Source organism: Bos mutus, chromosome 16 (assembly GCF_027580195.1).
Source record: "Bos mutus isolate GX-2022 chromosome 16, NWIPB_WYAK_1.1, whole genome shotgun sequence".
NCBI lineage: Eukaryota > Metazoa > Chordata > Mammalia > Artiodactyla > Bovidae > Bos > Bos mutus.
Window position 1 is genome coordinate 22,755,490 of NC_091632.1, and position 6,000 is coordinate 22,761,489.

General features: G+C 40.6%; 1 pseudogene; it reads left to right on the plus strand.

Moving 5' to 3' along the window:
* Window positions 1-1,674: 1,674 nt before the first annotated feature.
* Window positions 1,675-5,471, plus strand: LOC138991182 (enhancer of rudimentary homolog pseudogene; annotated as a pseudogene).
* The last annotated feature ends 529 nt before the right edge of the window (window positions 5,472-6,000 follow it).

Here is a 6,000-nt window from a genome sequence, read left to right on the forward strand (position 1 = left end):
GGATGGGATGGGTAGTGGGAGAGAGGTTCAGGAGGGAGGGGAACATACATATACCTATGGCTGATTCATGTTGATATAGGGCAGAAACCACACAAAATTGTAAAGCAATTACCCTCAAATTAAAAACAAATAAATACATAAGCCTCTTAAATTTACTCAGTGTCCCCACTAGGGCCACTGTTTGGGTTGTTACTCAAATCTGTGTGCTCAATCTGCAATTCTTTGGTCACAAATAATCAAGCTTTTTGCTTCATTATTGCCTCTTAGATTTATTTAGGCTGATCCTCTTTTAGCCGTTTTTGCTGGCAACCAAAATTGTGGAAACGTGACGCTTTTCTGGAATGGTGCTCTGGAGTTCATTTTCCAGCTTCTTGGGCACTGAGCAGCAAGGGCTGGAGCAGAGGCAGCCCCAACGTCAGGGTTCCAGCGCAGCTCCCAAGGTGCCCCAGAGGTGGACTCCTGGCTGGTCATTTCTGTGTTGTTTTGGAAGCTGTTTCAGGAGCCCCAGCCTAGAATCAGTTCCTTCAATCCTTCTACTAACTTTGCCATCACATTGCTCCTTTATAAAGTTCATTTCCAATCATTAAATTAAATCCTATTAATATAAATAAAGCAATTTCTATTTCTTGCCCTGAATTCTGATGGATATATCTATTATTAGTATGTTATTAATATTAATATATTATAATAATTAATGTATTATAATATTGTCATAGACATATTATATATTGTATACATTAATAGATATTATTTGTATATATTAATATATAATTTGTATATATTAAATAATATTAAAATAATAGCAGCTATTATACCAAATATATTGGCTTCCCAGGTGGCCCAGTGGTAAAGAATCTACCTACCAGTGCAAGAGATGCAAGAGATGCTGCTTCCATCCCTGGGTGGAAAGATCCCCTGGAGGAGGAAATGGCAACCCATTCCAGTATTCTTGCCTGGAAAATTCCATGGACTGAGGAGCCTAGAGGGCTACAGTCCATTGGGTCAAAAAGAGTCAGACACGACTCTCAATTATACCAAATGGGTGAACTCTGGGAGTTGGTGATGGACAAGGAGGCCTGGCGTGCTGCGATTCATGGGGTCACAAAGAGTCGGACATGACTGAGTGACTGAAGTGAACTGAACTGAACTGAGGCTATACTGCAGGGCCAAATTTTTACAGATATTATCTAACTCCATCCTTGCAGCAAAATTACACAGTCTTTAAGGAAACCAATCAAGGTGTGAACCTAGATCTTTTTGCCACCTAGATCATGTGCCTAACTACTATACTCTACTGTTCCTTCCCTTCTCCAGAGGAGTCTTGCACAATGAGGATGGCTACCATGTAGTGTAAGAAATGCTGGAAAGAACCGTGGGCCCAGGACTGTGGGAGCCCCGAAGAGAAAAGGTCTAATTCTCTCTGGACCTTAGAAGTCCAAGATGGTGTCTGCTTTCTACCTTAGCAGGGGATCATGACCTCTGGATTCCTAATTATGTTGGGGAACCTGGCCTCAAAGATCTAGTGGCCTGTTTCTCATGTCTGCAAAGGCAACTGTCTAGTCTTTCATCCGGGTGAGTCATCGAAGGCCCTGGGACATTCAAATTCCTTTGTGGGACTGGTTCCAGCTGGCAGCTGGTGAAGCTCATGAGCAGAGGGTTTGGTCAGCCGGGGCAGATGTGTGCCCTGGGGCAGATGTGCGCACTCATCTTCAGGGTGTCTTTCTCCCTGTTTCTCACAAGATTTCTCTGTAGCAACACTTTCTTGCTGGGATTACCTCAGGATCAGCGACCTTGCCGTATTCAGGTCTGTACCTCTGGCATTGAGCACACTGCAGATACTTACAGAATGAAGGAAGGAAGGAAGAAACCCCAGCTTGCTGCTAAGCCAGGCTACCTGGAGAGCTGGAGCCTTTGCACTCTCTTCTCAGCTCTTTTCCACTCCTGCTTCTGGCTGCTATGGTTCACTCACATGCCTGGCCTTGTATGGACTGCCCTACTCTCATCCTCTTCCCAGTATCTGAAAAGCTGGTGTTTGCTTTTACTTGGTGCTTCTCTCTTAATGTCAATCTTCATTAGATAGAAGCTGCAGTAATTTTCCTTTGCTCCAATTTAGAAGTTTAGGCTACAGTCCATGGGGTCACGAAGGGTTGGGCACGACTGAGCGACTTCACTTTCACTTTTCATTTTCATGCATTGGAGAAGGAAATGGCAAGCCACTCCAATATTCTTGCCTGGAGAATCCCAGGGACGGAGGAACCTGGTAAGTTGACGTCTATGGGGTCGCACAGAGTCAGATACGACTGATGCGACTTAGCAGCAGCAGCAGCATGCAAAAATTTAGGACTTCGAATGTGTGTCTGAAAGGTCTCTTGATCCAGAAACAAATAAGATCTTTTTTCAGCTGAAGGACTGGTGAAAGTTTCTACCTCTAAGTGGAAGTTTCAGCCTTGTAGCCAGTTACAGCCAACCTTCCCCCTTTGAAGGTCTGGAGACCCTAGGGATATACAAATCTTTGCATCTGAATGTTTCACAATAGGTTTTTTTTTTTTTCAATTAAAAAACAAAAGCTCCCACTGATCAAGATATGCAGAGCAGGTCATTGTCCTTGTTTCAAAAGTGTAGCTTTTGAAGACAGAGCCACAGAGCTTTAAGTGGCTGAGACAATCCATGATTCTCCATTGGTACATTTTCCAGCTTTTTTTGGAACTCTTTCCCAGAGTTACTGGAACACAGGGCACGGATACTCTTTTTGCTCTTTCCTTGTTTACCTCAAACGTGATTCAGGAGTCCCTGTTTGCCCAGTTGGACACAGCAGCAGGAGGTACAAGACCAACCTGCAGCATCAGCCCTGGAAGGAATGGAAGCTGAGTTCCATTGAGTGAATGGGGGCCAGACATAGGGAGCCTGACTTTCTGGCTTTTGCCTCCCTCATTTCCAGGATTCACTACTATCCCTCAATTTCCAGGTTATGGGTCTCATAAAATGTTGTAAATTGGATGATCAGCAGCCTAATTCTGGAACACATTTTCTAATTTCTAGCCCATGGTTAATTTGCTCCTCTGTCTCCACAGTTAGCCAACACCCATGACCACACCCTCAGAGAAGCCCTGGGCAGAGATGCAGGGAACTGTGGGAGATTCTGGTCTCAGGACAATTTTCAAGTCTTGCAAGAGAGACAAAGACCACCACAGATGCACACTTCAAATAGTCTTGGGTCACAAGGACCTAAAACACCATAGTATTTTATAGGTATAATAAAAAGGGGACTAAGAAATTATGTACCTTCTACATCATTTTCAGAAAGTTTTAAAAATTTACTAGTCATATATGAGATGGAAGAAGAGCTGGAGATAGGAACAATCTCTCATTTCCTTGCTGTATCATCTTCCTCTCCATTATCTGGAAAATTGAAGCAGATAATGGAGTGTGTATGAATGATGAGAGTGTCTGACGGAATGAGATAGCATCTACTTGGTTATCGATATTGGACTTGAGATGCTAAAGAAAACTGAAAGGAGTAGCAATACTATTTGCGGATATCCTATTTAATCACTTAATTCATCCATTCAATAACTTGATTATCAAACAAGTATGACCCATAAGGTAATGGTCAAGGTATTGGGAATAAAGAAGTACACAAAATAAACAAAATTCCTTTATTGGAGCTGCTTACAATCCATATCGGAAGATAAATGATAAAAAAATATATACATAATATAGTTTATGCTAGATGTTACTGAATAATAAAGAGAAAAAAAGTGGGAAAAATATAGGAAGTGCATGGGTAAAATTGGGAATATTTTTATTTCATTTTGAGCCATCTTTCATCTGTGAAAGATGATCTCTATGAATCACAAGCACTTGGGGTAAAAGAGGCAAAGACATAAGGATGAATAAATTGTATGAGTTAGTCCTGATGGTGTCAGAGATGGGGTAGTGTTTTGGCCAGGAGCTTCAGAGCCCAGGGCTGTTTTACTCTTGCTGACCTAAGGCCAGAGGGTGGAGAACACCCATCTCCGGGGACCCAGATCACTCTGAGAATGAGTAAAATTGCGTGACCTCCTCTCACTTATTCAGTTCAAATTCCTGCTAACTATGAATGTGAAGATGTTAGCATTTTTTAAGTGGAAATAAGTCTTGAATCTACATTCTCACCATGCTTGATACTAAGCAAGCCACTGCATGAGTTATATACCTGGTAAACATGTCTGCATGAAGATGGTAGCTCTCCAGAAGGTATAAACTGTTTGGACACATTTCAGACCATGCTCTAAAGATAATTTTTGGCAGCTTTGTTTGGGCCACATCTAAGTTTAATTAAACTTACTGCAGCAATCATTTTGCAATATATGTATGAGAGGTCATTATGTGCTAAACCTTAAACCTATACAAAGCTGTGTTAATTATATCGCCATTAAATTGAAAAAAATAAAAAATAACAGACAATTAAGAAAACAAAAAACAGATCTGAGGAAATAGCTGCCTGTATGGAGATGGCACAGCAGCAGGTCATTTGGCCTTCTTAAGCTGAGAGCAGTGGGACATACAGACCACCTATCCTGGATCTGAGGGTGGAAGTCAGAGTATTTTCATGCACAGCAATGGAAGTTAAACTAAAGTTGCAAAGCCATGAGAGCAAAGGTGTGTTTTTGTTGCTGTTATTGTTGTTTGCATATTTTTTCCTTTCTCAGTACTTCATTGTTTACAAATACTTCAGGGTTTAAAAAATAAAACAAGCAGCGGGAGACTCTGGATCGATGTCCCACACCATCTTGCTGGTGCAGCCTACCAAGAGGCCAGAAGGCAGAACTTACACTGACTGTGAATCTGTGAATGAGTGTATGGAAGGTGTTTGTAAAATGGATGAAGAACATCTGAAGAGAATGAATCCCAACAGCCCCTCTATCACATATGATATCAGTCAGTTGTTTGATTTTATTGATGACCTGGCAGACCTCAGCTGCCTTGTTTACTGAGCTGATAGCCAGATATACCAACCTTATAACAAAGATTGGATTAAAGAGAAGATCTATGTGCTCCTTCATCGACAGGCCCAACAGGCTGGGAAATAGTTGAGTTTGCAAGCATTAGGGGGACGGGGGTGGGCTTGGAACACAGGTGTGTGCAGCGTGCTGTAGTGGAAGTTTTGTATTACAGTTATCCTGTTTCCATTTTGGTATACCCTAGCCAGAATTGAATGTATTAGATAAAATGTGATAATCTTGTTCAATCTGAAAACCCCTTTGCCTCCGTTTTTTTTACTTAAACATTTTTATGATGATTTAGATGGAAGTTGGTTTTTGTCAGTCAATGTTGGTTCCAGTCCCTCAAACTGTTCATACCTGCTTTATAACATCCACTGTACTAATCCTTCTTCAAGTTGGGGTGGGGAGTGGAGGCACAGTTTAGTTACGTCCTCAAGATAAAGTCTTGGTGAAAAACAAATTAATGTTCTTTAGTTATAAAAAAATAAAAAATAAAAAAATATGCCCTGATTCACAAGACTAATTTTTGGATATCCTCAAGCTCTTTTGCTTAAAAAGATATATAGTCTATATGTACATTATACTTTAAAGTAAAAAACTTTGGAACAGAAGAAAATAAATAATAAACCAAGTTTACAAATATAAAAATAAAGAAATTACACAGTATTTAGAAGATGAGATGATAGGAATTTACAGGGGAGTTGACAAAGCACCATAATGATACCAAGTACTGCAGGCATACAGCGCTTGACAATAAAAGCTTTCTTATATATATCATTTCATATAATTCTCAGAATAATTGTCTTATCAAGTAGGCAGAGCAGACATTATCATGCCAGTTTAAGAAACTGAAACTGAAGCTTGGCGTTGAGGTTTTCTGATTCCAAATCCAACTCCCTTCTGAAAATCAGGATGAATATGATATAAGGTTATACCAATTTTTAAAAAAAAGATCTGTAGTCCAAGCTACCTGATTCTGGCTCCCACCAGTGTATAGGGGACTTCAATCTCCTGC